Source organism: Pelodiscus sinensis, chromosome 31, assembly GCF_049634645.1.
Source record: "Pelodiscus sinensis isolate JC-2024 chromosome 31, ASM4963464v1, whole genome shotgun sequence".
In the NCBI taxonomy this organism is placed as follows: domain Eukaryota; kingdom Metazoa; phylum Chordata; order Testudines; family Trionychidae; genus Pelodiscus; species Pelodiscus sinensis.
In genome coordinates this window covers 5,757,036-5,782,320 of record NC_134741.1, presented here as the reverse complement: position 1 = coordinate 5,782,320, position 25,285 = coordinate 5,757,036, and the positions used below count along the sequence as shown (strand labels likewise).

General features: G+C 53.3%; 11 non-coding genes across 11 annotated transcripts; 3 read left to right on the top strand and 8 right to left on the bottom strand.

Annotated features, from left to right (window-relative positions):
* Positions 1–3,570: 3,570 nt before the first annotated feature.
* Positions 3,571–3,643, bottom strand: TRNAF-GAA (transfer RNA phenylalanine (anticodon GAA)). The gene has a single exon. It is a non-coding gene; the product is annotated as a tRNA-Phe (tRNA).
* Positions 3,644–4,761: 1,118 nt separating this feature from the next.
* TRNAT-AGU (transfer RNA threonine (anticodon AGU)) lies at positions 4,762–4,835 on the bottom strand. Its single transcript has one exon. It is a non-coding gene; the product is annotated as a tRNA-Thr (tRNA).
* A 1,745-nt stretch (positions 4,836–6,580) lies between these two features.
* On the bottom strand, positions 6,581–6,674 carry TRNAI-UAU (transfer RNA isoleucine (anticodon UAU)). Its single transcript has 2 exons — positions 6,637–6,674; positions 6,581–6,616 (listed from the first exon to the last, which is right to left on the bottom strand). It is a non-coding gene; the product is annotated as a tRNA-Ile (tRNA).
* Positions 6,675–9,583: 2,909 nt separating this feature from the next.
* On the top strand, positions 9,584–9,658 carry TRNAT-AGU (transfer RNA threonine (anticodon AGU)). Its single transcript has one exon. It is a non-coding gene; the product is annotated as a tRNA-Thr (tRNA).
* A 2,525-nt stretch (positions 9,659–12,183) lies between these two features.
* Positions 12,184–12,273, bottom strand: TRNAY-GUA (transfer RNA tyrosine (anticodon GUA)). Its single transcript is given in 2 exon segments — positions 12,184–12,219; positions 12,237–12,273. It is a non-coding gene; the product is annotated as a tRNA-Tyr (tRNA).
* Positions 12,274–16,028: 3,755 nt separating this feature from the next.
* On the bottom strand, positions 16,029–16,110 carry TRNAS-GCU (transfer RNA serine (anticodon GCU)). Its single transcript has one exon. It is a non-coding gene; the product is annotated as a tRNA-Ser (tRNA).
* Positions 16,111–17,282: 1,172 nt separating this feature from the next.
* TRNAK-CUU (transfer RNA lysine (anticodon CUU)) lies at positions 17,283–17,355 on the bottom strand. Its single transcript has one exon. It is a non-coding gene; the product is annotated as a tRNA-Lys (tRNA).
* Positions 17,356–18,216: 861 nt separating this feature from the next.
* Positions 18,217–18,289, top strand: TRNAF-GAA (transfer RNA phenylalanine (anticodon GAA)). The gene has a single exon. It is a non-coding gene; the product is annotated as a tRNA-Phe (tRNA).
* Positions 18,290–19,995: 1,706 nt separating this feature from the next.
* Positions 19,996–20,067, bottom strand: TRNAG-UCC (transfer RNA glycine (anticodon UCC)). Its single transcript has one exon. It is a non-coding gene; the product is annotated as a tRNA-Gly (tRNA).
* A 2,220-nt stretch (positions 20,068–22,287) lies between these two features.
* Positions 22,288–22,369, top strand: TRNAS-AGA (transfer RNA serine (anticodon AGA)). The gene has a single exon. It is a non-coding gene; the product is annotated as a tRNA-Ser (tRNA).
* A 1,026-nt stretch (positions 22,370–23,395) lies between these two features.
* Positions 23,396–23,468, bottom strand: TRNAF-GAA (transfer RNA phenylalanine (anticodon GAA)). Its single transcript has one exon. It is a non-coding gene; the product is annotated as a tRNA-Phe (tRNA).
* Positions 23,469–25,285: the final 1,817 nt, after the last annotated feature.

Sequence of the window (25,285 nt, the reverse complement as noted above, 5' to 3'; positions counted from 1 at the left end):
ACAAAAGTTCTTTCGGAACAATGGCCGTTATTCCACAATAACAATGCAAGAGTCTACACCGGAACCGGCAGTTTCCCACCACGTCTCGCTTGAGAAGAGGCGACTTGTTCCCCTTCCTCTCATCTCACGTCTCCCTTGTCTCTGTTCCCTTCAAAGGTCTCTGCTGCTCAGGACCTGCCTCCTCAGGGCGCTGCCCCTCTGCCACTGGGCTGGGAGTGGGAGACCCCACAGTCTCTGCACTTGGGCTGAGAAGTCTCACGGGGACTCATCTGTTGATGGGTTAGTCAGCCCGATGGCCAGCCGGGTCCATTCCGTAGCGCTGCCCGAGAGGGAACTTTCCCAGTCTCCACTGGTATTTCCTGGGCCTTTGTGTAGGGGATTGGGCTTGGCCATCTTCTATTTTGGAAATGCCTCTTCCTTGGAAAGCAGCTCCCAGGAGTTCATGGAACTTCTTCTTCTCAGCTTGGGAAGGGGCAAGCAAGGGGCGATGGGACAGGGGTTTATGTGATGATGACAGGGGTGCAGAAAGCAAATAAGAAATTATTTTTTCGCCTACTTAAGAACCAGGGTGACAGAATGAAACTGGTAAGTAACCAAGTTAAAAAGGAAGCATTTTTGCGCCCAGTGGAACTCCTTGCCAGAGGATGTTGCAAAGGGAAAATCTACAAGGTGTAAGATCCACGCCCCCAAACCTCACCAGGCAAACTGCCCCATGGGCTTTGCCCGCACCATGCTCAGGGCCTGGGGATTTTCTGTCACTTTGCCAGACCAAATAACTAGCCCCCCCGTGCTCTGGAGTCTCTGCCTGTCATGGGTCTTCTAATCTTCAAGCTCCGCTTTGTCTCCAGACAGACCCTGCTCTGCTACAGCCACCTCCCTCTGTCTGTCACTCCTGGGCCTTCTGGAGGAAAATGTGCCCCTTCACTCTTACTTTGGATACCTGGGCTTTTAGCACCCAGATCTGTACCTAACACCAGCATTGGCAAATGAGGGGTCTGAACAGCTTCTGTGGAGTAAGAGAGAGACCCACTTGGGAGCATCCTTGCCAACTGTCTCAGAAAGCAGAAGAAGGTAAGCTGGCCATGGTGCTCAGCCAGGGTGCACCACGCTCCACGTGGGCTGGCACAGAGGAGAAGCTGCCTGGCCTGCTGGCTGTGGCGTTCAGCCCAGAGGAGGCTGAACTGCGCTCCAGCTGATTGGGCGGCTTCCCCTCTGCGCCTGCCCACGTGGAGTGTGGTGCACCCTGGCTGAGCGCCATGGCCAGCTGGCCGGGCAGCCGCTTTTCTTCACTCCAGCCCGGCTGCCCTGCGGAGGGAGCACCACCTTGTTTCCTCTCCTCTGCCCCAAACTTGTCCCCCGCCCTCCTGGCCCCCTGTTCCCTCTCCCTTGCCCCCCCAACGCCGCTCCAGAAACCTTCCCCCCCTGCAGAAACCAGTTCCTTCTGGCACCCTGTCTCCTACTACAGAAACCTGTCCCCCTGCTCCCCTCTGCAGAAACCTGGCCCCCCCAGCACCCTGTCCCCTGCTGCAGAAACCTGTCCTGGCACCCTGCCCCCTCTCCCCTGCCCTCACTGTCACCCTGTTCCCTGCTCCAGAACCCACTAGCACCCCTCCCCAGTACTGTGTCCCCTGCTCCCAAATGACTTTTCTATGGGTCAGTGACACCTGACTCAAGGCAGGTTCCCTGCCATTCTCATAAATAAAGACAATACAGAAACTTTTTGTGTTTAACATAGTATTCTATTTAAAATTGAAGCCTGGTCAACAAACCCAAAATTGGGGCCAAGCCCCCATCTGGCCACAACCACTCCTGCACTCCCCCTTCCCCAGACCCTAGATCTGAGCCTATCAAACACTGGAACCCCCTGCCCTCAGCCCCTCCCATACCCCAACCCAAATTCCTGCACTCTCACATCCGCAAGCCTGTGGCTTGCTTAGAATCCCAACACTGCCCAGCCTGGAGCCCCCTCCCCGAGCCAGTGTCCCCTTCTCCACCTCCTCCTGCATCCAGATTTCCTCCCAGAGCTTGCACCTCTCACCCCTTCCCACACCCAAATCCCTCATTCCCACCCCAGAGACTATACAGCCTGTCTCAACACAGGGGAGGGGAGGGGAAGGGAAGGAGAAGATAAAGATAGCCAAAAATGGCTTAGCTGGCTAAAGTGCCTGTCTTGTAAGCAGGAGATCCTGGGTTCAAATCCCAGTGATGCCTTGTTGCCTTTGCTCATGTTTTCCTGTGTGCTTCTGAGACAGAGAAGAGGCCTCCCATGGAGCTGCTGGTTCGGGAAAAGGCTGATTGGGGAGGAGTGTTGGGAAGAAGGAAACCACAAGCCTGGAGCAGGTGCAGAGGCTGCTGTGACTGGCACTGGCAAGGCAGGGCTCTTGCTGCAATTGCTGGGACAGGAGAGCCAGCGCCACATGCCCTTGTCATTCCCTTGGGGTGTCACTGCCCAGAGAGCCTGTGAGGGATGCAAATGTAGACACTCAACATTGGAAATGAAGCTGGGATTTAAATATCCTGCACTTCATTTGCATATTCACAGACTGGTGCTATTTGAAAATACTTTATTTTGAAATACAAAACGCTGTTGAGATTCGCTTATTGCGGGAGAAAACCCTTTGTCAGAAATAACCCTTAAACCTCATTTCATAAGGAGTAAGGGGGATTTTGAAAGAAGGGTTTTCTTTCCAAAGAACTGTGTCTAGACAGCGCCTGGTAGTTCAAAATAGCATATTTCGAAATAGCGGCCAGACATGATTATGCAAATCTCCGCTTCATTTGCAATGTCACTCAGCTGAATTTGCATTGCTCTCTGGGAAGAGGAATGACGTGTAGACAAACCCTCACATAGGGGAGATGCAGAGATAAGAATTTCCCCGCCTCCCTCAGCTTGTCTGGCTCCTTTGCCCCATTTCCTGCCTCCCTGCCTGAGCTGACCCAATGGCCGAAAGGGACAGCAGCTGCTGCTGGGTAAGGAGTAGGGGGAGAAGACCTGCAACAAGACCCTGGAAGCAAGAAGGACCTTCCCTGGCCACCCACCATTCAGTCTGACAAGTCTGAAGGGGGAATTTGACTGACAGTCTCCTCTGGGCTAGAATTCCAGCTCCCACAGCGATCACTGGAAAGGGACAGCCCAGTAGGGGCTGAAAACCACTGCTCCAGGTGAGGTTTGAATTCACACCCTCAGCATGTCTCCTATATACACTGTTTTATAAATACTGTGCACTGACCCATTGCCCCACTGGAGCAGACATTTGAGAGTTTTCTCCAAAGTCCTTACATTGAGAAAGTGAAGCAGCACAAAGTAGAATTGAGCCAGAGGGGCAAGAAGATCAATTCTCAAGGATTTACACAAACCACCAATTCCCCAGCACATCCCCATCAGCCCAGAGCCCTGTTCCATATCTAGGGCCAGCATTGGGTGGGCAGTAGTCAACGAGGCAGCGAGTAACAGGAAGAAGTCGGGGGCGGGGCTAATGAGATGATCTTGATTTGTCAATACCAAGCTGTAACCAAAAACAGCAAGGTAAGAAATGAACACCAGGGAAGTTACTGCCACATGCCAGTACCTGCCAAAGCCTGGGATTGAACCAGGGACCTTTAGATCTTCAGTCTAATGCTCTCCCCACTGAGCTACTTTGGCTGCTGGATACAGGTCTTGCTAGCCTGTAATTCTCTGTCTGGGATGTTTGGCAGCCAGGCCGCATGTCGTCATGCCCTGCCCAGGAAGGCCAGACTGGCCTTTCCAGAGCGCCCCTCCCCCACAGCCAGAGCCAAGGTTCCCTCTAAGCCAGGCCTGGGCAATACAGGCCAGCGGGCTGGATCCAGCCCATGAAGCCACCCAACATGGCAGCAAGAAGCCTCAGGCAGATTCCCTGCTCGCCCTGCCCCCACGCACAGCTGAGAGAAGGGGCTGCTGGGCCCTTTGTGTCTCAGCTGTAGAGGAAAAGGCTTCAGGCCTGGTCCCTGCTCCAGGCTTGTTTGTGGCCAATGGGAGCTGCCTGCTTGAAGCCCTGGCCAGTCCCCACAAGCTCTTATTCACCCAGGCGTGTGACCTGTGCCCCCTGCGCAGGGAAGGAGCTGCCTGAGAACTGTGCTTGGCTGCTGGGAGTGTCTCCCAGTCAGAGCCTGCCTCTTGCACCCCAGCCCCTCCCTTCCCCCAGCCCACTGCATCAGGGAGAGAAGCTGGAGGAGCAGGAGCAAGTTTGGGTTCAGGGGGTGGCTGCTGGGCCACTGAAGCAGGCGACTAGCAGTTGGCAGCAGCTCTCTGTGCCGGGCACGTGCTCCCGGCCTCCTGGAGATATTGAGCCTCCCTCTGTGGCTTGGGCTGGGGAGCCAGGCCCCTGCAGGCAGTCCGGGGGCAGCAGGAATTTGGGCATCAGGTCACCCCATTAGGGTGAACAAACATTTTGTTACTAACTCTTTGGCCAACTCAGCTTGCTGCGGGGGAAGGAATTCTCTCTTGTTAACTCTGTGCCCTCAGGAAGGGACCAAAGCAAGGGAGGCCGGGCCTCACCTGGGGACTCCAGCCTAAATCCTGAGACCAAGGGGTTTACAAGCCAAATAATCAAAGTTTGCTGCACTTCTCCTTCCCACAACCCTGCAGAACCTCAAAGGCAACTCTACAGTCCCAGCGGCTGGCGGAGCCGTGCGCTCCTCTCCAATCAGCCTTTTCCTGAACCAGCAGTTCCATGGGTGGCCAGGGGAGGCCTCTTCTGTGTCCCAGAAGGACCTACGAAAATGTGAGCAAAGGCAGCAATAAGGCACCACTGGGAATTGAACCCAGGATCTCCTGTTTACTAGACAGGTGCTTTAGCCAGCTAAGCCATGGTGCCCTCTGGATGCCACTTGGTAAAACTGTTCTATTCTATGGTCCCAGACAACACCTTTGACTCCCAAAGTGCAGCCATTCCCCATTTCCCTCCCGCCCTGGCAGTGTCTGGCACACTGGGCACAGAAGGCTACAGCTCAGTGGGCAGAGGCTCCAACGTGCACATCTCCCTCAGCTGCTGGGACTGTAGAGTTGGCCTTGAGGTTTGGCACAGTTGGGAGAGGGAGAAGTGCAGCAAACATTGATCATCTGGCTTGTAAACCCCTGTGTGTCAGGGTCTGGGTTGGAGTTGTGGAAACCATTTCATATTTAGCTAGAAGCCATCTTGTATAACAGAAACCATTTCAGCTCCTTGCTTCTGCACGTAGACCAGAGTGAACTTTCTGTCACCCGGTGTGAGAGGCCTACAGGATGGGCTACTGGAATGTGTTAATTGAGCTGGTTGAGAGAGACGCTTCACTCCCTCGCACCTGCCCTCTATCTTGCTGAGAACGGGTTCACTTTTCTAAGTTTCATTGATGATTTCTGTAATTGGATGCCCTGACGTCAGACTGTTTGGTTAAGGGTATAAAGATACTAGGGTTGATTGTATTAGCAGCCTTACTGGGCCCGGCTCTGCTGGGAACACGTTTGGCTCTTTGTGCCTTATTGAGCAATAAAGCTGTTTATTAGCCGCCAAACCAGAGAGGACCTTTTGCTTCAACAGAGACCCCGGGGAGGCCGGCCTCCTTTGGTTTGGTCCCGTCCTGAGGGCACAGAATTAACAAGAGAGAATTCCTTAACCCCGCAGCAATCAGAGTTGGCCAAAAGGTTAGTAACAGAATAGTTTCCCAAGTTTAAGTGTAGGCAAGAAAACCCGCTGTGGTCGTGTTTTTTTAACATGCAGCAAGTCCTTAGTTCAAAGGCAGGTAGAGACACAGGCTCTGGAGGTCCCTTTCAGATGGGACAGGCATGTTCTACTCTGAGCCAGGGGGCTTGGGTAGCTTGTTTCTGTACTCAGAGTTGTGCAGAGGAGTTCTGGTTGCAGGGGAGTGTTTCTTCCACTTCCCTTTTCCTTCTTCTTGCTGGTCTCCTTCTTGGACCCCAGCTTATATAGTGAAAATTGAGTCCTGTGAGTTCAAACCTCACCTGGAGGAGTGGTTGTTAGTCCCTGCTGTGTTGCACCCTTGCATTGGTTCCCAGAATCTTTGGGATCATGCCCCCCCCTTTTTGATTTTTAAATAACCCTCATGCCCCCCCCAGCCAAAAAAAAAAAAAAGAACGTGATGGGGGGAAGGGCTGAGTCACCTAATGCCCCCCCCTAGAATTTCTTCATGCCCCCCAGTTTGGGAAGCCAGGCCTTGCAGTGAACGCTGGGAGAGCTGGGATTCCACCCCAGAAGATGGGATCAGTGAAAATTCCCACTTCACATATTATGGCCTCATGAGAGTGAATGTTGGGTGGCCAGGATCTGAGGCCAAGGGGCGCAGAGAAGGTTGGACCCTTGACCCGCTTTCTGCCAGGGTCTTGTTGCCCATCTTCCCCATCTCCATCAGCAGCCTCCGCCCCTTTCAGCTATTGGGTCGGACTGGGAAAAGAAGCGGGAAATGGAACAAAGTAGCTTGTCTCTGTTCATGAGCTTCTCCAGTGGCTGAAAGGGACGGTGGCTGCTGATGGGGGTGGGGGGAAGAAAATGGGCAACAGAGACCCTCCTCTGAGCTCCCCCAGCGTTCACTGGAAGGGGCCAGCCCAGCAGGGACTAAAAGCTACTGCTCCAGGTGAGGCTTGAACTCACAACCTCAGCATGTCTCCCACAAGCACTGCCTTATAAGTACTGTGCACTGACCCATTGCGCCACTGGAGCAGGTCTTGAAAATGCTTTTTCAAAGTCCTTAGATTGAGAAAGTCAAGAAGCATAAAGTGGAATTGAACAAGTGAGGCTGGAAGCTCAGTTCCGAAGGATGAGAGAGGCGAAGGGAGAGTCAGAGAAGCGGCTGCCAGATGCTCTGTGTGGCCCAGGGATCCGGACGAAGAGCTGTGCTCAGGTTTTCTGCCATAAAGCTTTGCTTCTGGGCAGTTTGGCTACGATCGAGGGCTTCCTGCCTCCAGGAGAGGATGGGAAGCAGTGCAAGGCAGCCTGCAGCTGCAGGACCCACTCAGGCCCGTTTTCGGGGGGTTAAAGGGAAACCTCCCTGAGAAGCTTTGCTGCTTCCTCCTCAGAGTGCACTGGTTGGCAACTGAATGCAGGTCAACTGCTTGGAAAGGAGCTATGCTCACCACTGCACCACCCATGCCTGCATCTTTGTGCTCTAGGCGAGAGGGTGCCTGCGTGGTTTGGGATAAAGCATAACTTCTTGGCCATTTGGACAAGATCGGAAGTGATGATGGGGGGAATGGCTTCCTTGCACTCTCCATGACATGAAGAGCTGGGTGGGAGAGAAGTCCCAGAGGTTTCTGGGAGGGGACAAGTGCAGCTTCTCAACTCTTGGGCTAAGTGCAAGAGCAGCGAAGGGAGAGGCAGGGAAGTGGCTACGGGCGCTCTGAGTGACCTGGGGATCCAGCCCAAGAGCTGTTCTCGTGTTTTTTGCCGTAAAGCGATGCTTCTTGGCCATTTGCTTAAGATCGAGCGCTTCCTGCCTCTCGGCGAGCCATGTCACAGGCACAAGCCCCCAGAGTCTACACAGCAATTCCGTTATTTTGAAATAATTCTGAAGTAACAAACGGCTTATTCCGACTTCTGCAAACCTCATTCTACAAAGAATAAATCCTGTTCCAAATTAGTTATTTCAAAATAAGGCATCTGTAGATGCTTCACTGCTGCTATTTTAAAATAACCCCTCTCTAGGGCTATTGCAAGTTATTCCTCCTGCAGCTCTTACTTGAGATAACTCTTCTATATTAGAGGAGCCTTCCTCAGACTATTCTGAGGTTTCCCTGCAGTGCAGATGTGCTATTTTGAAAGACGCGATCTTGGAATAACTCTTCCAGAATAGCCTATTCCAAAGTAAATGTGCCATGTAGAAGTAGCCAGAGAGATGAAGCAGCTGGATGGAAGCCAGGAGAGCAGAGGACAGTCTGAGACCTGAGTGCCCAGGTACCCAACACAGGTTCCCTGTCTAGGTCCCATGGTGTGAGGGGCAGTGCTCAGGACTCTGAATCCTGCAATCTGAGATGAATTCTCAGTAGGACTTGCTGGGGCAGGCTGGATTGGTGTGAGGTCCTCACACTCCATGATTATGTCTACACTTGTGGCTTCTTGTGTGAGTAATATGCAAATGAGGCTAAGCGTGGACTATTGCTGAGCCTTATTTGCATAGCTAATGAGCCACCATATTTGCAGAAGAGGCTCTTCCCTCAAAAGGAGCTGTCTACACTGCCCCTTTTTGCGCATCAAAAACCCTTGTGCGCAATGCCATTCTTCCTGAAAATAATGGGTGTAACGGCATTGCACAAGAAGGGGCCGTGTAGACAGCTCCTTCTGGCGCAAGAGCCTCTTCTGCAAATATGGCAGCTCATTAGCTATGCAAACGTGGCTCAGAGATATGTCACGCTTAGCCTCATTTGCATATTACTCACACAAGAAGCCGCGAGTGTAGCCATAGCCCAGGGGTTTTGGCTTCCTTGTCCTGAGGTTCACCAAGGGCAGTTTTGCTTGTCTGACGCCCAATGGAGCTTGGGCTCCAGACTGATCAGACATGTGGTCAGGTGCCTGAATCCATCACAGCTGCAGGGCAGCTCAGCCCGTGCTGTAGGCAGCCAGACTGTGAGCAGCACAGAGGGTCAGGAGAGGGGATTTGTGTATTTGGAGAAGGGTCCTGGGTCCCATCCATGCACCTTAGCACAAAGACCAACGGCCCCTGCACAAAGTGCATTGTGGGAATGAGAGTTGGGGCAGCAGGAAAGGGGCCGGCCCCTCAGCACCAGTGAGCAGGTGGGAGGGAATCCTCCCTCCTCTCGTGTGCAAAGGGAGCACTAACCCACTTGCAACTCATCTCTAGTGCTCTTACCTCCCCCAGGCCTAGCGGCTCTGTGCTAGAGCCATTTGTGTGTGAGAGGGATGAAAAGGAACCCCCAGACATCGAACCCAGCCCTGGAAGAAGTTGGTATCACAGGGACTTGGTGGGATAATACACACGACTGGAATATTGGCACAGAAGGGTACAGCTTGCTCGGGAAGGATTGGCAGGGAAAAAGGGAGGAGGAGTTTCCTCAGATACAAAATAATGCACTCACTGGGACTGAGGTGGAGAGGGACACAGGAGACAGACTTGTTGGGGGTCTCTGGGTGCGGCAACAAAGGGTTTTTAATCCAACTCCTTAATCGCTTGGCCATCACTACTGTGGGAGACTGATCCCCTGTACTTGTATGTGAACAAAAAATGTGTTACTTGCTCATTGGCCAACTCAGATGACTATAAGGCAAAGGAATTCTCTCTTAATTCTGCACCCTTAGGAAGGGACCAAACCAAAGGAGGCCAGGTCCCCATCTGGGTCTCCAACCCAAACCCTGAGAGCCAGGGGTTTACAACCCAGATGATCAATGTTTGCTTCACTTCTCCCTTCCCCTGGAATGCTAAATCTCAAGATCAACTCTACAGTCCCAGCGGCTGGGGGAGATGTGTATGTCAGAGTCTCTGCCCGCTGAGCTGTAGCCTTCTGTGCCCAGGGAGCCAGACACCCCCAGGGCTGGAGAGAAATGGGGAATGGCTGCACTTTGGGAGGCAAAGGTGTTGTCTGGGACCATAGAGTAGTTTCACCAGCCTCCCTGAGGAGGGCACCATGGCTTAGCTGGCTTAAAGCACCTGTTTAGTAAACAGGCGATCCTGGGTTCAACTCCCAGTGGTGCCTTGCTGTGGGTTTCATTTACTTTTTCTTGTGTCTTTCTGGCCTCCCCTGGCTACCCATGGAGCTGCTGATTCAGGAAAAGGCTGATTGGGGAGGCGCATTGGGAAGAAGGAAACCACAAGCCTGGAGCTGGTGCAGAGGTGACTGGCACTGGCCAGGCAGGGCTCTGACTCCCACTGTGAGCCCCTGGGTACCACACACTGGCCAGTGATTCCTGCTCCATGGTCGTCCCAGTGCTCTGGGTGCAAGCGACGGGCTTGTAACTCCCTCCTGGGGCTCCTAGTGGAAGTGTGGGCCTTGCCCTGCCTGGTGGGGGAGGGGACAAACATGGCGCCGGTTGACAGGGGCTCTGACACTCCAGCACTGGGGCATTTGAGCCTTTCAGCCGGATTCAGACCAGGCCAGTCAGAGCCTCTTGCGCTCACGGAGGGGGATTCTGCACTTGCTGCCTTGGGAGCCAGGGTCACATTGCAGAGCTCCCCCGGGGCCGTCCCATGGCACCTCCAGCCCAGCCCCAGCCACTCTCCCTGCCCTCGGTAACGTGGCTGCGTTTTATCCTTCCCCTTCAGAAACAACCGGCCATTCCCCACCCAGCCCCAGCGCCTGTGGGACCCGCTCCCTTCCCCAGGAGCAGTGTGAGCGCCAGTGTGGCTCCCTGCTGAGGCTACAGCTGTGGGAGACAAGCCCCTGGTTTTGGGAGGGAGATGAGATGTCCAGGTGTTGAGTTTCGCCCATGGCTAGTGTGGGGTGACCCACACTCTGGGGGCAGCTGGAGGTGCCTCCTGAGAGCTGGTTTTCAGAGGGGTGTGATCAGCCCTTCCTGTGTTTCTGGCTCCTTCCAACAGCTCGAATCTGTCATCTAAAAGTTGAGGAATGTGCATTTGGAAGAGGGAATTTCTGTCTTTTCATTGTCACTTGTGTGCCCCAGTGGCCTAATGGACAAGGCATTGGTCTCCTAATCCAGGGGTTGTGAGTTCAAGTCCCATCTGTGGTGGTAGTTGTGATGTTTCCTAATAGGTACAAGTCTATTCAGCTTCCTTTTCACCATGTTACCTGTTTGAATACTGGACAAGAGTCCCCTGGAACTGCCATTTCCCCCCAGACAGGCCCCCTCAGTAGCAAACACTAACGCTGGTGTTAGGTGCAGACAGGAGGAGAGTGTTTCTGAAAAGCTGAGGTGTGCAAAGTGAGGTCACTTGCAGAGATGCAGGCGCTGGGCTCTCTGTATGCCCGTGGGCACCTCTTACCCATCGGTGCCAGCCCCCAGACGAAAGGCCAGTGCACATGGAGCACTGTTCTCAGCACAAGTTCTTGCTCAAGAGCACATCCACACTGCCATGCAGTGTGGTCTACGAGGGAGGAATAGCTCAGTGGTTTGAGCTTTGGCCTGCTAAACCGAGGGTTATGAGTTTAATCTTTGAAGGAGCCATTTAGAGACATCTGAGGCAAATCTGTCAGGGATGGTTCTTGGTTCTGTCATGAGCATGGGGACTGGACTGGATGACGTCTCAAAGTTCCTTCCAGCTCTATGAGATGGTGTATCTCCTTATAAAGAGCATCTGTGGACACTCTCTTGTGCAAGAAAGCTCTACTGGCTGTTTTAGGCACAAGAAATCCCTCTTGCCTGTGCACACTGCCTTCTTGTGCAAGAAGCCCTCTTTTCCAATGGTTTACTGTACATTTTCTTGCGCAAAAATGCACATGCAGCGTAAACACTCGGCTAGTTTTTGCATAACAGCCATTCTTGTGCAAAAAGCCTGCAGCATAGACAGAGCTGTGCAGTGTGAAAAAACCTCACAATAACAAGCTCAAACCAGCAGGTCCCACTGAGATTTGAACTCAGATTGCAGGATTCAAAGTCTGGAGTGCTGCCCCTTACACCATGGAACCTACCCAGTGACCTGTGCCTGGGTATTGGGGACACTCAGTTTTCAGACTGGCCTCTGCACTCCTGGCTTTCCTCCTGCTTCTTCATCCCTCTGGCTATGACTACACGGCCCATTTATTTTGGAATAAGCTGGTCTTGAATAGTGATTTCAAAATAGTTTATTTCGAACTAGCACATCTACACTGCAGGGAAACCTCAAAATAGTCCGAGGCAGGCTCCCCAGCGTAGACGAGCTGTCTCAGAAGAATAAGTTAGAATGTCGCCAGGAAGGGGCTAGTTCAAACTAGCAGCAGTGGCGCATCTACACAGGCCTTATTTTGAAACAGCTAATTTGGAACAGGTGTTATTCTTCGTAGAATGAGGTTTGCAGAAGTCGGAATAAGCCGCCTGTTACTTCAGAATTATTTCAAAATAACGGAATTGCTGTGTAGACTCTTGCAGTGTTGTTGTGGAATAACGGCCATTGTTCCAAAAGAACTTTTGTGTGTGGACAGAACCTGCACAGCCCAAGAAATGTGATTGGCAGCTCCTCCCCACCATTGTTTTGTCAATTGCAGTGCAGGCCTCTGAAGACATGGGGACCCAAGGCAACCACCTTGGTTGCCTTCTGCTAAGGCCAGGCTGGAGGGAAAAGAATCACTCCTTCGAGCCGGAGTTGAACCAGTGACCTAAGGATCACTTGCCAAGCACACACTACAGTCCTCCGCTCTGCCAGCTGAGCTATCAAAGGGTGCCTGAGTATGTTTTCTTTGTCCAGGTTGTCCTTTCTGCAAGTCTCAAGGCAATCGCTCCCCCCCCAAGTATACGGCATTGCTGATGAGGGGCAGAGGTGCACAGAGGCTGTCACAGGTACTTCACATGCAGACAGACCCCTTCAGTGAAACCTGATCTAGATCCATCCATGTCACAGCAAAAGGAAGAAAGTTGGGTTCTTCTCATGTGTCTTCTTTGTTCCAGAGTCTCTAGGGGTGCGGAAGGGACAGGTCTACAAAAAAACAAACCAATTGAATGAACCTTAGTCTAGAAACACCCCTGAGCATTTCCTTCTGTCTTTGGCCTGGAAAGGTCTTCTGTAACAATGTGGTTTCTCTGTAACCCTATAGGAAGGCCTGTAGCTATTCAGTAGGTCTAAGCTAAAGCCTTTTTCTGCAGCCAGACTCAAGAGCAGCAGCAATTAGTTGTAAAGCCTGGAGTCACATACTCACATTCCAGCTAAATGACACTGAAATAGTGTCACACTAGGCTGTGAGAAGGGGATCCCACTGTTACCAGATAAGAAACAGACCTCAAGATGGGTAGAGAAAACTTAGTTAAACACCGTTTTGTCTGGCAAGAAACTGCTTAGCAATAGTTGTGGTTGTGCAATGGGCATTCTATGATTCTTGTCCTCCCTTTCCTATTGTTTGTCTGTGTGGTCGCTGTCTGGTTTGGATCTGTTTCTGTCTGCTGTAAAATTAATTTTGCTAGATGTAAATCAACTAAGGTGGTGGAGTATGATTGGTTAGATAAATCACAATAGTATCTTATGACTGGTTAGCAAAATTATACTAAAGTAATTGGTTAAGATATTGCTAAGCAGGACTCAATTTTCACTATATAAACTGGGGTCCAAGAAGGAGACCAGCAAGAAGAACTCACCTGTGAAAGAGCCTTTGACCAGAGCTTCCAGGACACCTCTGCACAACCCTGAGTAGGGCAACAAGGTTCCCAAGCCCTGAGACCCCCAGCTCAGAGTAGAACATGCCTGTCCCATCAGAGAGGGCACCTCAAGAGCCTGTGTTTCTATAGGGCTTTGAACTAAGGAGCTGCTGTATGTTAAACAAACACAGTGATCGCTACACAGTGATCGCTACACCACAGAGGCTTTTCTTTCCTCAATTTAAACTTGGGAAACTATTCTGTTACTAACTCTTTAGCCAACTCAGCTTGCTGCGGGGGAAGGAATTCTCTCTTGTTAATTCTGTGCCCTCAGGAAGGGACCAAACCCTCCTTCCCCGTCCCAGGGACTCCAACCCAAACCCTGAGACCCAAATCCTGCCCTGGGGGAGCTCTGCAATATGACCCTGGCTCCCAAGGCAGCAAGTGCAGAATCCCCCTTGGTGAGCACAAGAGGCTCCAACCAGCCTGGTCTGAATCCAGCTGAAAGGCTGGACGGCCCCGCTGCTGGAGTGTCAGAGCCCCTGTCAACCAGCCTGTGTTTGTCCCTTCTCTTTCAAGGAAGGGCACGGCAGGGCCCACACACCCACCAGGAGTCTCAGGCACGTCTCTCGCACCCAGCTGACCATGGAGCAGGTCTCCGTGGCCCGTGTGTGGTACCCAGGGGCTCTCTCCTGTGAGCCCCCCCCCAGGGGAGTCTCACACAGAGGTCTTGGGATCACAAGCTTCCTGACACTCTCATCATGCAACAGGGGCAGGTCCAGCCTGGTCTGTAAAAGCTGCTCTGGAAATCAGAGAGCAGCTGAAAGTGACTCCAGTGGGATTTGAACCCACAACCTTGGAATGACTAGTCTAGCTCACACTAATAGCTACAGTTTCAAAGTCCAAGACCCTGACTACCGCACTGCAGCTCACAGCAACCCTCATCTCTTCACTCTGCTTTGCAGCAGGGTAATTGCTGGGCTAGAATAAAGGGAAAAGCTGAACCAGAGGAACACACGCTCCCCCTCCCACACTGAGGGTGTGTCTAGACTACTGAGTTTTGTCGACAAAAGTGGATTTTTGTCGACAAAACTATACCTGCGTCTACACTACCGCTGAGTTCTGTCGACATAACGTCGACAGAACTCAGCAGTTTTGTCGACGCTGGTAAACCTCATTTTACGAGGCATAACACCTTCTGTCGACAGAAGGTGTTATTGCCTGTAGGGTTGCGCCTAGACTACAGGGTTTTGTCGACAAAGCAGCTTGCTTTGTCGACAGAACTGAATGTGTCTAGACGCTCTATGTCGACAGAAGTTTTGTCGACAGTATCTGTCGACAAAACTTCCGTCGACAAAACCCTGTAGTCTAGACGTACCCTGAGACCCCTCATACCCAGCCTCCTGCCCAGAGCCTCAGCTGTGGCTTAAACCTGGTTCCAGAGAGAAGAGGCCAATACAAACAGCCCCCTGGCAGCGAGGGAGTCAGCACGTCGGTGGGTGGGGCAGGGGGCTGGGGGCAGATCTTGGCTCTAACTCGCTAGGCGACCTTGGCCTGTTCAGTGAATCTCTCCCTGTCTCCATGGCCCTGTCTGTACAGCAGGGACAGCAACACTCACAGCCCCACAGGAGGGGGCTGGTTTAATGCTTCACCCCACGGCCCAGCAATGAGCCCCCAAACTCCTCCTGTGCTCGGGGAGCCAGGTTTGCTGTGTGAATTCTGTGGGGCAGGTGCCGTCAGGCGTGGGCACTGGGATTATTTACCAGTTTCCCCGGCCCTCTGACACTGCTAAGATCAGAGCTGAGGTGGCTGAGTGGTTCAGGTTTTCGATTAGAAAGCCAATAGATTAAGCAGGTTCACAAAATCCACTAGTTCTGTAGCCCCAGAAAAGTAAATGTGAACCACAGTCCTGCCTGTCCCTTCCCCTCACGCCATGGGGCTGGAACGCCAGAGGAGTGAGGTGTCTTAGTTGGGGGTCACATCTCAGAGGGCTGGGGGCCTTTGGAGGAGTTTTTTTGTGTCTCACTTTTGTGGTCCCTGATTTTTCTGCGGGTCAGTGGCTCCCGACCCAAAAAAGGTTCCCTGCCCCTGCCATAAATAAAGCAACATTGAAACCTTGTGTGCTGGCCGTAATGTTTTCCCTTTCTTTAAAATGAAGTTTGATCAGCTAACATGAGACAGTTCAAAGGCTTAATCTATTTAATTATTTAAATTAAACTTTTCTCCCCAGCTGCAGCCCTAGCAAAATGTCTGGGGTGTGATTATGTCATTAGTGGCGAGTGTCCATTAGTAACCAAGAGTCCATGGAAAGGTTTGGGGAGGGCAGGGGCTCAGCAAAGGGGCGGGGTCTTGGGGAAGGGGCGGGATAGATCCTGGCTTGCCCTGACATTTAAAAGGTGACCTTGGGGGCATGTGGCCCCCTGAGCAGCCTCTGATGTTCCCTGCTTGAGCCCCAGAACCAGCCCTGAGTGAAGGGGCAGAGGGGGAGCAGCTCACACATGCCAAGGGGCTGGCCAGGGGCAGGACATGAGCCTGCAAGGCAGCAGTGACATCACAAGGAACTTTTGCAGCACCTCAGCTGATTGGCTGGGAGGCAGTGACCTCACAGAGGGACCATGGCATCAGCCAGGTGGGACAGGCTGCAGGGCTGGGGCATCTCAGAGACCCCCATGGCCTGGCTGCCTGGAATCTCCTTTGTGAGGTTTCCCCTTGAGGGCAGAAGGGATTGAGGGTCCCAGCTGGGAGTGTCTCTGTGGAGATTTCCCCTTTCCACAGGCTGCAGTGAGAGGGGCTGGCACTGAACTGAAGAGAGAGCTGGGAGAAGCAAGAGGAAGGGCTGAAATCATCCAATGAGGATGGGATTTGAACCCATGCATGCAGAGCACGATGGATTAGCAGTCCATCGCCTTAACCACTCGGCCACCTCATCTGAGGTGTTGAAGTTTGTTACCAATTACCCAAAGCCGTCACTGCCAGGAACCTTTGTGCCACTCGCTGGCTGGCCAGGGACACCCAGGGTAGGAAGGTTTTGGCTTTTCACAATGTTCCCTGGGCTGTTGTACAAAGCTCAGTGCTCGTAACAAACCCAAACAGCCCTTGACTACATCTACGCTGCAGGCTTCTTACACAAGAATTGTTTTGTGCAAGAGTTCCTGTGCAAAATCTCTTGTGCAAGAGCACGTCCACACTGCCATGTGCTTTTGTGCAAGAATGTCCATGGCAGTGTGCACGCTCTCTTGTGCTGGAAAGCTCTGATGGCCATTTTAGCCATAGGGATTTCTTGCACAAAAAAACCCTGTTGCCCATTCATACTACCTTCTTGTGCAAGAGCTCTTGCACAAGAGGGTTTATTCCTCATGGGGAGAGGGAGAGGAATAACTCTTGCCCAAGAAGCCCTTTTCCTTCATTTTGCTGTAAATTTACTTGCACAAGAACGCACGTGCAGTGTAGATGTTCCTCAAGTTTATGCACAAGAACGGCCATTCTTGAGCAAGAAGCCTGCAGTGTCGACGTAGCCCCTGGGTGCCCAGAGAGGGGCTGTCTAGTCACAGTCTGGCTCGGCGCGCGCTCTGCAATGGGAAGATGTCCAGGGAGCAGGCAGATGGCAGCGGCACATGGCTCTGGTGGGCCCAGCATCCAGAGGAGCGTTTCCGATACGAGTGTTTACTGACAGCGTCCGTCTCTGGTCTGATTTCACAGTGTGGTGAGACACTGGCACCCACAGCAGCATGGATGGGGTGGCTGGAGGGAGTGGCTGGCGGGTGGCCGGTAGGAGCAGCGGCAAGTGGCCAACGGAGAGGGTGAGCCTCATTTGCATATCTAATGAGCCACCATTGTTGTGGAAGAGGCTCTTGTGCCAGAAGCTGACGGGGGACAATCAGCGGGCGGAGGGTTATTTTTTCTCCCCCCTGGGCTGATGTGGCTAGAACTGAGCAGAAGAAAATCCTCTTCCCTTCTCCTCAGAAGATGGAAATTGCAGTTGGTTCTCTCTTTGGTTCTACTAAAGCTGGACCCCAAGACTAGACTTTTTCTTTTTAAAACCCTGATGAAAACCAAGAGCTAATTGCTCACAGGCTGAGAATGTGAGTTAAGGAAGGGCACCGCCCAGCATAGGGCTTGAATCCATGACCCTGAGATTAAGAGTCTCATGCTCTACCAACTGAGCTAGCCAGGCTCTCTGTAAAGCATTTCCTACTATCCCATCACAGCATAACAGGAGCCAAGAGTTCTCCACTGCCTGACTCAAGGCTCTTTCTTGCCCCTAATGTGGGGTTCTGGTCTGTGGAGGGGTTTGAACTCGATCCCCACTCCCAACACACCCACTTCTTTCCCCACAAGGAACGGCCCCATTTCCATCTCTCCAGGGACTGGTCCGTTCTCTGCAAAATGCTCAACCTGTTTCATTTTCTGCAGGAACGAGAGGGATCCATGTGCCCTGTTCCCCAGTGAGAGGTATGTGTCCTCTTCCCCCCTTTCCACAGACACAGCAGGCCAGGGGGCTATGAGCCTCCAGAGGCCCCTTCCTACTTGGCCTCCCACAAAGCTGGGGTGCCAGAGGCAGGCTCTGACTGGGAGACACTCCCAGCAGCCAAGCACATTTCTCAGGCAGCCCCTTCCCTGCGCAGGGGGTACAGGTCACACGCCTGGGTGAATAAGAGCTTGTGGGGACTGGCCAGGGCTTCAAGCAGGCAGCTCCCATTGGCCACAAACAAGCTTGGAGCAGGGACCAGGCCTGAAGCCTTTTCCTCTGCAGCAGAGAGACACAAAGGGCCCAGCAGCCCCTTCTCTCAGCTGTGAGGGCAGGGCGAGCAGGGAATCTGCCTGAGGCTTCTTGCTACCATGTTGGGTGGCTTCATGGGCTGGATCCAGCCCGCTGGCCTGTATTGCCCAGGCCTGGCTTAGAGGGAACCTTGGCTCTGGCTGTGGGGGAGGGGCGCTGTGGAAAGGCCAGTCTGGCCTTCCTGGGCAGGGCATGACGCCATGCAGCAAAACATCCTGGACAGAGAATTACAGGCCACACAGGCTTCTTTTCACCGCCAAAGTAGCTCAGTGGGGAGAGCGTTAGACTGAAGATCTAAAGGTCCCTGGTTCAATCCCAGGCTTTGGTATGCTCCAATAGGGGCTAATTACTTCAAGTTGATGGTTTTGCTTAGAGCTGTTCTCACAACCTGCACTGCAGGAGAAAAGGGGAGATGAGCTGCATCCTGGGGCTCTTCCTGCTTTCTCTTGGCCCTGGGTCTCTATCCTGCCACAGGGCAGGTACAAGGGCTACAGTTGGGGGGAATCAGGTGACACCACAAAAAACACTCCCTGTTGGCAGTGCTGGAACATGGCACCACATGAGCATGTTGCTAACACCCATGTCTCCCCCCCTCAGGGCCACTAGAGATGTCCTTGCACCCTGGGGCTGTCTGTCTGGGCCATGCACTCACACACACTGGCCCCTCCCTTTCTAGGGCAGGGCTCCTGCTGTTCCTTGCTTTACTCAGTCTGGGAGTTGGGCTTATCCCCAAGCAGCAGGTGCTGTGTTTACCTGGGGAGCCACAAATAGGAGCAGAACCCCCTGTTCCCACTTTCTGCTTGGCTTTGAACCAGGAGCCTTTTGCACATTAAGCAAACACGATAACCACCACCCCACAGAAACAGAAACGTGCTTGTCAGGGAAGAAGCTGGGAGGCAAGGTGCTGGCAGCAAGAGATTCCAGCTGCCTCTTTGCCCTGGGTCTCAGTGCGCCATGCCAGCCGCCAGCCACCTTGACCAACCCTCAGACCAGCTGGATGAGCCAGCCCACGTCACAGTGAGTCACTAGTGCCCCTGTCAGAGAAGAGCCATTGGCAGCTGCAGAGACAGCCCTTCAGCTGCCGGACGTGCCTTTCTGAAAGGGCTATTTGGAAGCTGTGTTTTGATTGGCTGACTAGCTCAGTTGGTTGGTGCATGATACTAGTAATGCCAAGGTCATGGGTTCAATCCTTGTGCTGGCCACAGATATATTTGCTGGGGTGACTGTTCTACCCCTGCCCCTCTACTTTAGCTGCCTGCTATGCACAGGGAAGCAGAAACAGGCAAAAGGCTGAGAGCTTTTCAGGAAACAGTCCAGAAAATTGGTAGGAGGAGGCTCCAGACTGAGTGGCTGAAAGGCCTTGGTCTGGCTGGCTTTCCCCAATAGCAGGGAAAACTCTTCTCTTCCCTCTATTGTGGGGCCACTCGTGGGCCTGCTGGCTCATCTGTTTAGAGCTTGATGCTAATAATGCCCAGGTCACGGGTACAAGCCCATGCAGACCCCACAACAGCCAAATTAGTTTTGTTTGAGCTGCTCCCCCCAAAAAGCGGTGAGAGGGAGCCCTTGGCTGTGGGACCCACTTGTGCCTGTGGTTCAGGGTTAAATAAGTTCTCCCCCAGGAGGTCGCCTGTTCCCTTCCCACCTTCCATTGGCTGGGAATCAAATCAAGCAAGGGGCAGCAAATGCCAGGCACTGTCATTGTCTGGGACACAGATACAGACCCTCTTGGAGCTGTGGTCCCAGGAGGAGTCTCTGCAGTCCATGCGGAGCAATGTGGACATTTATGGCTGCATGGCCAATGGTCTAGCAAAGAAAGGCCACCTCCCTCCTACCCCCGCATCCTAGACCAAGTCAGAGCCAAGGTCAAGGAATCGCCGCAGGGGTATGTGAGGGAGGAACTGCATTATTGTGCATGCTCTTGGAGAGGATGAAGAGCCGCGAGAGGCAGCTGGCAGCTGCAGAACCCATTTGTGCCTGTTTTTTCAGGGTTGAAGTAAAAGCTCAGCAAGAAGCTTTGATGCTCCCTGTTGACATTGCATTAGCTGGGAATTGAACCCAGGTCAACTGCTTGGAAGGCAGCTATGCTCACCACTATACCACCAATGCCTGCCTGTAAACACCTGGCAAAATTAGTGAGGGAAACCCACGTCTGCCATGAGGTTAGCCAGAGGCGAGAGGGTGCCTGTGTGGTTTGGGTAAAGCAGAACTTCTTGGCCATTAGGCAAAGATCAGGAGTGGAGATGCTGGGGTAGTGGCTGCCCTGCACTCTGTGTGGTGTGAGGAGCCGGGTGGGAGAGGAGTCCCAGAGGTTGTTGGGTGGGAGAGTAGAGTTTATCAGACTTTGGGCTAAGCTCTAGAGCAGCCAAGGGAGAGGTGGGGAAGTGGCTTCCGGATACTCTGTGTGGCCCGGGGATGAGGACCAAGAGCCGTCCTTGTGTTTGTTGCTGTAAAATGTTGTTTCTGGGTCCTTTGCCTAAGATTGAGCACTTCTGCCTTGTCACAGGCACAAGCCTCCAGAGACCCCTTAAGGGACACTTCACAGACAGGGCCGGACCAAGCCATTCTGGTGCCCTGGGCTGACAGTTCAATTGCGTCCTGGGTTGGGGGAGGGCGCATGCGCGGAGCTGGTGGCAGCAGGATGCACGTGCCTGACCCAGCCCGGCTACCGTCACTGGTGCGCAGCCAGAGGCCACCCGGAACAGACTGAGCTTGGCCATGCAGGGCCCCGCAGCCATTGGGGGGAAGGGCATTGGTGGCTGGCGCTGCGGGGGTTAACGTGGCCCCTGCCCTGGGCAGCCACTGCAGGGTGGCTGCTGGGAGCTACTGCAGCCCGCAATCCGGGAGCCGGGCACGCGGCGCCTGATGGCAGCTATAAAGGGCGGCTGCCTGGCTAGCCCAGGCCATAATCCAGCCCTGGGCCAGAGATAAAGACCCTCTTGGAGCTGTGATCCGAGGGGGAGTCTCTGCAGGCCCGGCAGTCCAGGTGGAGGAATGTGGACATTTATAAACATAAAAACATATGAACATCAGAACGGCCGTACTGGGTCAGATCAAAGGTCTGTCTAGCCCAGTAGCCTGTCTGCCGACAGTGGCCAGCACCAGGTGCCCTGGAGGCGGTGGACCGAAGACAACGATCAAGCGATTTGTCTCATGCCATCTGTCTCCAGCCTCTGACAAACAGAGGCCAAGAACACCATTTCTACCCCCTGGCTAATAGCCTTTTATGGACCTAACCTCCATGAAATTATCTAACATATGGCCCAATGGCTGATGGCCTTGCAGAGAAAGGCCACCTCCCTCCTTCAGCATCCTAGCCCAACTCAGACCCAAGGTCAACGAATTGCGGGAGGGGTATGTGAGGGCCCGTGAGGACAGGTCCCGCTCTGGGGAAGCACCGCAGCACTGTGCATACTGTGAGGAACTGGACCGAATCCTGGGGCGTGGGGAGCCCCTGTCTCCAGGGAGAGTTGTGGAGTCTGGGATGGAGACACCTGGGAAGCAGCGGCTGCAGCTTCAGGATGACAACGCTGATGTCCTGCAGTGCCAGGAGACGCAGGAGGACTCCCAAACATCTTCAGGCAGCGGGGAGGGAACCTCAGGTGAGTGCTGGGAGGTTGCAACACCCAGGACATGTCGACACTTGCAGTCTCCTTCAGGAGAGAGATGCAAATGGAGACATTCGAAATTGTAAATGAAACCGGGATTTAAATATCCCGCGCTATATTTGCATAATCGTGTCTGGGTGCTGTTTCAAAATACTTTATTATGAAATAAAAAACAACGTTTAGATGCAGTTATTTGGGGAGAAAACCCTTCTTCCGAAATAACCCCTAAACACTCCCCTCTGGTCTGGACCTAACAGCAGTGTCAGCGTTTGCTAGTCGGGGCTCTGGACAGCACCTGCACAGAGGGAGATGGCAACTGGGGGACGCCCTGGCCAACTGTCCCAATGTCTCACAGCAGAAAAGACAGCAAAAGAGGCCAATGCAAACAGCCCCCTGGCAGTGAGGGAATCAGCATGTTGGTGGGTGGGGCAGGGAGCTAGGGGCAGATTTTGACTCTAACTAGCTGGGTGACCTTGGCCCATTCAGTGAACCTCTCCCTGTCTCCATGGCCCTGTCTGTACAGCAGGGACAGCAACACTCACAGGCCCCGTAGGAGGGGGCTGGTTTAATGCTTCACCCCAAGGCCCAGCAATGAGCCCCCAAGCTTGCCCTGTTCTGGAGCCAGGTTTGCTGTGTGAATTCCGTGGGGCGGGTGAGGTCAGGCCTGGGCACTGGGATTATTTACCACTGTCCCTGATCCTGGGACACTGCTGACTTCATAGCTGTGATGGCCGAGTGGTTAAGGTGTTGGACTAGAAATCCAATAGGGTTTCCCTGCGCAGGTTCAAATCCTGCTCACAGCGAGGCCTGCGTTTTGGCCACGCCCTAACCAGGGCAAAAAGCTGCACAACCCATAAGCCACTCTCCCCAACCCCAGTCAATCCCTTTCTGCGCCTTCCAAGAGAGACACGGGGCATGATGCCTTGTTATGGGTCCCTGGGCTCTAGGGAAACGCTAAGCTCCTGCAGCCTCTGCCCCTTGCTCAGCCCTACCCCATGGCGCTGCTCTGCTCCAGTGTGTCATAGGAGTTGAGTGAGAGGATGGAGCGTTTGGGCCTCCCCCAAAGGTCCATCCATGAAGGGCAGAAATGTTGGGGATATGAGGTGGGTCACTCCTCCCGAGGCACACAGCCCCCCCCACCCCCCCCGTGTTGGGAGCAAAGGGTCTAGAGAAGTATTGGGGGGGGGGGGTCTTGTTCCCTGCTCTTGCTCTGCCTTGGGCAAAGAATTAGTAACAGAATATTTGTCCAAGTTTATGTACAGAAAAAAACTGACAAGCATGTTTCTGTGGGGTGGTGGTTATCGTGTTTGCTTAATGTGGAAAAGGCTCCTGGTTCAAAGCCAAGCAGAAAGTGGGAACAGGGGGTTCTGCTCCTATTTGTGGCTCCCCAGGTAAACACAGCCCCTGCTGCTTGGGGATAAGCCCAACTCCCAGTCTGTGTAAAGGAAGGAACAACAGGAGCCCTGCCCTAGAAAGGGAGGGGCCAGTGTGTGTGAGTGCATGGCCCAGACAGACAGCCCCAGGGTGCAAGGACAGAGCTACTGGACATCTCTAGTGGCCCTGACAGGGTGAGACATGGGTGTTAACAACATGCTCATGTGGTGCCATGTTCCAGCACTGCCAACAGGGAGTGTTTTTTGTGGTGTCACCTGATTCCCCCCAACTGTAGCCCTTGTACCTGCCCTGTGGCAGGATAGAGACCCAGGGCCAAGAGAAAGCAGGAAGAGCCCCAGGATGCAGCTCATCTCCCCTTTTCTCCTGCAGTGCAGGTTGTGATAACAGCTCTAAGCAAATACATCAACTTGAAGTAATTAGCCCCTATTGGAGCATACTAAAGCCTGGAATTGAACCAGGGACCTTTAGATCTTCGGTCTAACGCTCTCCCCACTGAGCTACTTTGGCTGCGGTAAGAGTCCTGTCTGGCCTGTAATTCTCTGTCCAGGATGTTTGGCCGCATGTCGTCATGCCCTGCCCAGGAAGGCCAGACTGGCCTTTCCACAGTGCCCCTCCCCCACAGCCAGAGCCAAGGTTCCCTCTAAGCCAGGCCTGGGCAATACAGGCCAGCGGGCTGGATCCAGCCCATGAAGCCACCCAACATGGCAGCAAGAAGCCTCAAGCAGATTCCCTGCTCGCCCTGCCCCCACGCACAGCTGAGAGAAGGGGCTGCTGGGCCCTTTGTGTCTCTCAGCTGTAGAGGAAAAGGCTTCATGCCTGGTCTTTGCTCCAGGCTTGTTTGTGGCCAATGGGAGCTGCCTGCTTGAAGCCCTGGCCAGTCCCTACAAACTCTTATTCACCCAGGCGTATGACCTGTACCCCCTGCCCAGGCTGCCTGAGAAATGTGCTTGGCTGCTGGGAGTGTCTCCCAGTCAGAGCCTGCCTCTGGCACCCCAGCCCCTCCCTTCCCTCAGCCCACTGGCCCTCCCTGTGATGGAAAAGGGCAGATTTCATTAATACAGACGAGGGACTTGGCAGATTTCATTAATACAGACGAGGCTGGTTTCCCTGACTGGGAATTGAACCAGGCCTCAGTAGTGAAAGTGCTGAATCCTAACCACTAGACCATCAGGAACACATGAACGGGGGGGTCTCTCCTTAGCTACCCTTGCCTTTCACAGGCCACTTTCTGTCCCCTTCAGGACGAGGCTCCATTTTCTATTGGCCAGAGGGGTCAAGAACAGAAACCAAACAGAACATCAGAACAGCCAGACGGGGCCATGCCAGTTGCCCAACTAGCCCAGGATCCTGTCTCACAACAGCAGCCAATTCCATTGCCCAGTGGGGATCCTCAGGACAGACAATTGTTAAGTGACCCCTCCTGTCGCCCATTCCCAGCTTCTAGAATACACCAGCTAGGGACACCTGCCCTGTCCATCCTGGATAAATGCCATTGATTGACCTTCCCTGCATTAAATGATCCAGTTCTGTTTTGGATCAAATGTCTTGGGCTGCGCAGGCCTTGAGTCATGGCAAGAGCTGGAGGGGAATGGGGAACGGCTGCACTTTGGAATGGGAAGGGGGTGTCTGGCACCATAAAATAGAACAGTTTAAAAGCCCTTCTCATGGAGGGCACCATGGCTTAGCTGGCTAAAGCACCTGTGTCATAAACAGGGGATCCTGGGTTTAAGTCCCAGTGGTGCCTTGTTGTAACCTTTGCTCACATTTACTTATCCCCTTCTGGGACACAGAAGAGACCTCCCCTGTCCACCCATAGAACTGCTGGTTCATGAAAAGGCTGATTTTGGAGGGGTGTTTGGAAGATTTTGGAGGGGTGTTTGGAAGACGGAAACAACAGGTGAGAAGCACCTGATGCCCACAGGCCCTGACTCTCTATGGCTGCAGTGGTTGCTCCCTGACCTGACCCCCTGAGGGAATCACAAGGGTGTGTGGTGCTGGCTCTCTTGTCCCAGCAATTGCAGTCAGAGCCCTGCCTTGCCAGTGCCAGCAGCCTCTGCAAGGGCTCCAGACTTGTGGTTTCCTTCTTCCCAATACCCCTCCCCCAATCTCCTTTTCCTGAACCAGCAGTTCCATGGGTGGCCAGGGGAGGCCTCTTCTGTGTCCCAGAAGGGGATAAGTAAATGTGAGTAAAGGTTACAACAACACACCACGGGGAGTTGAACCCAGGATCTCCTGTTTATGACACAGGTGCTTTAGCCAGCTAAGCCATGGTGCCCTCCTCTGAAGTGTCTTTAAAATGGCTCTTTATGTTTACAGACAACACT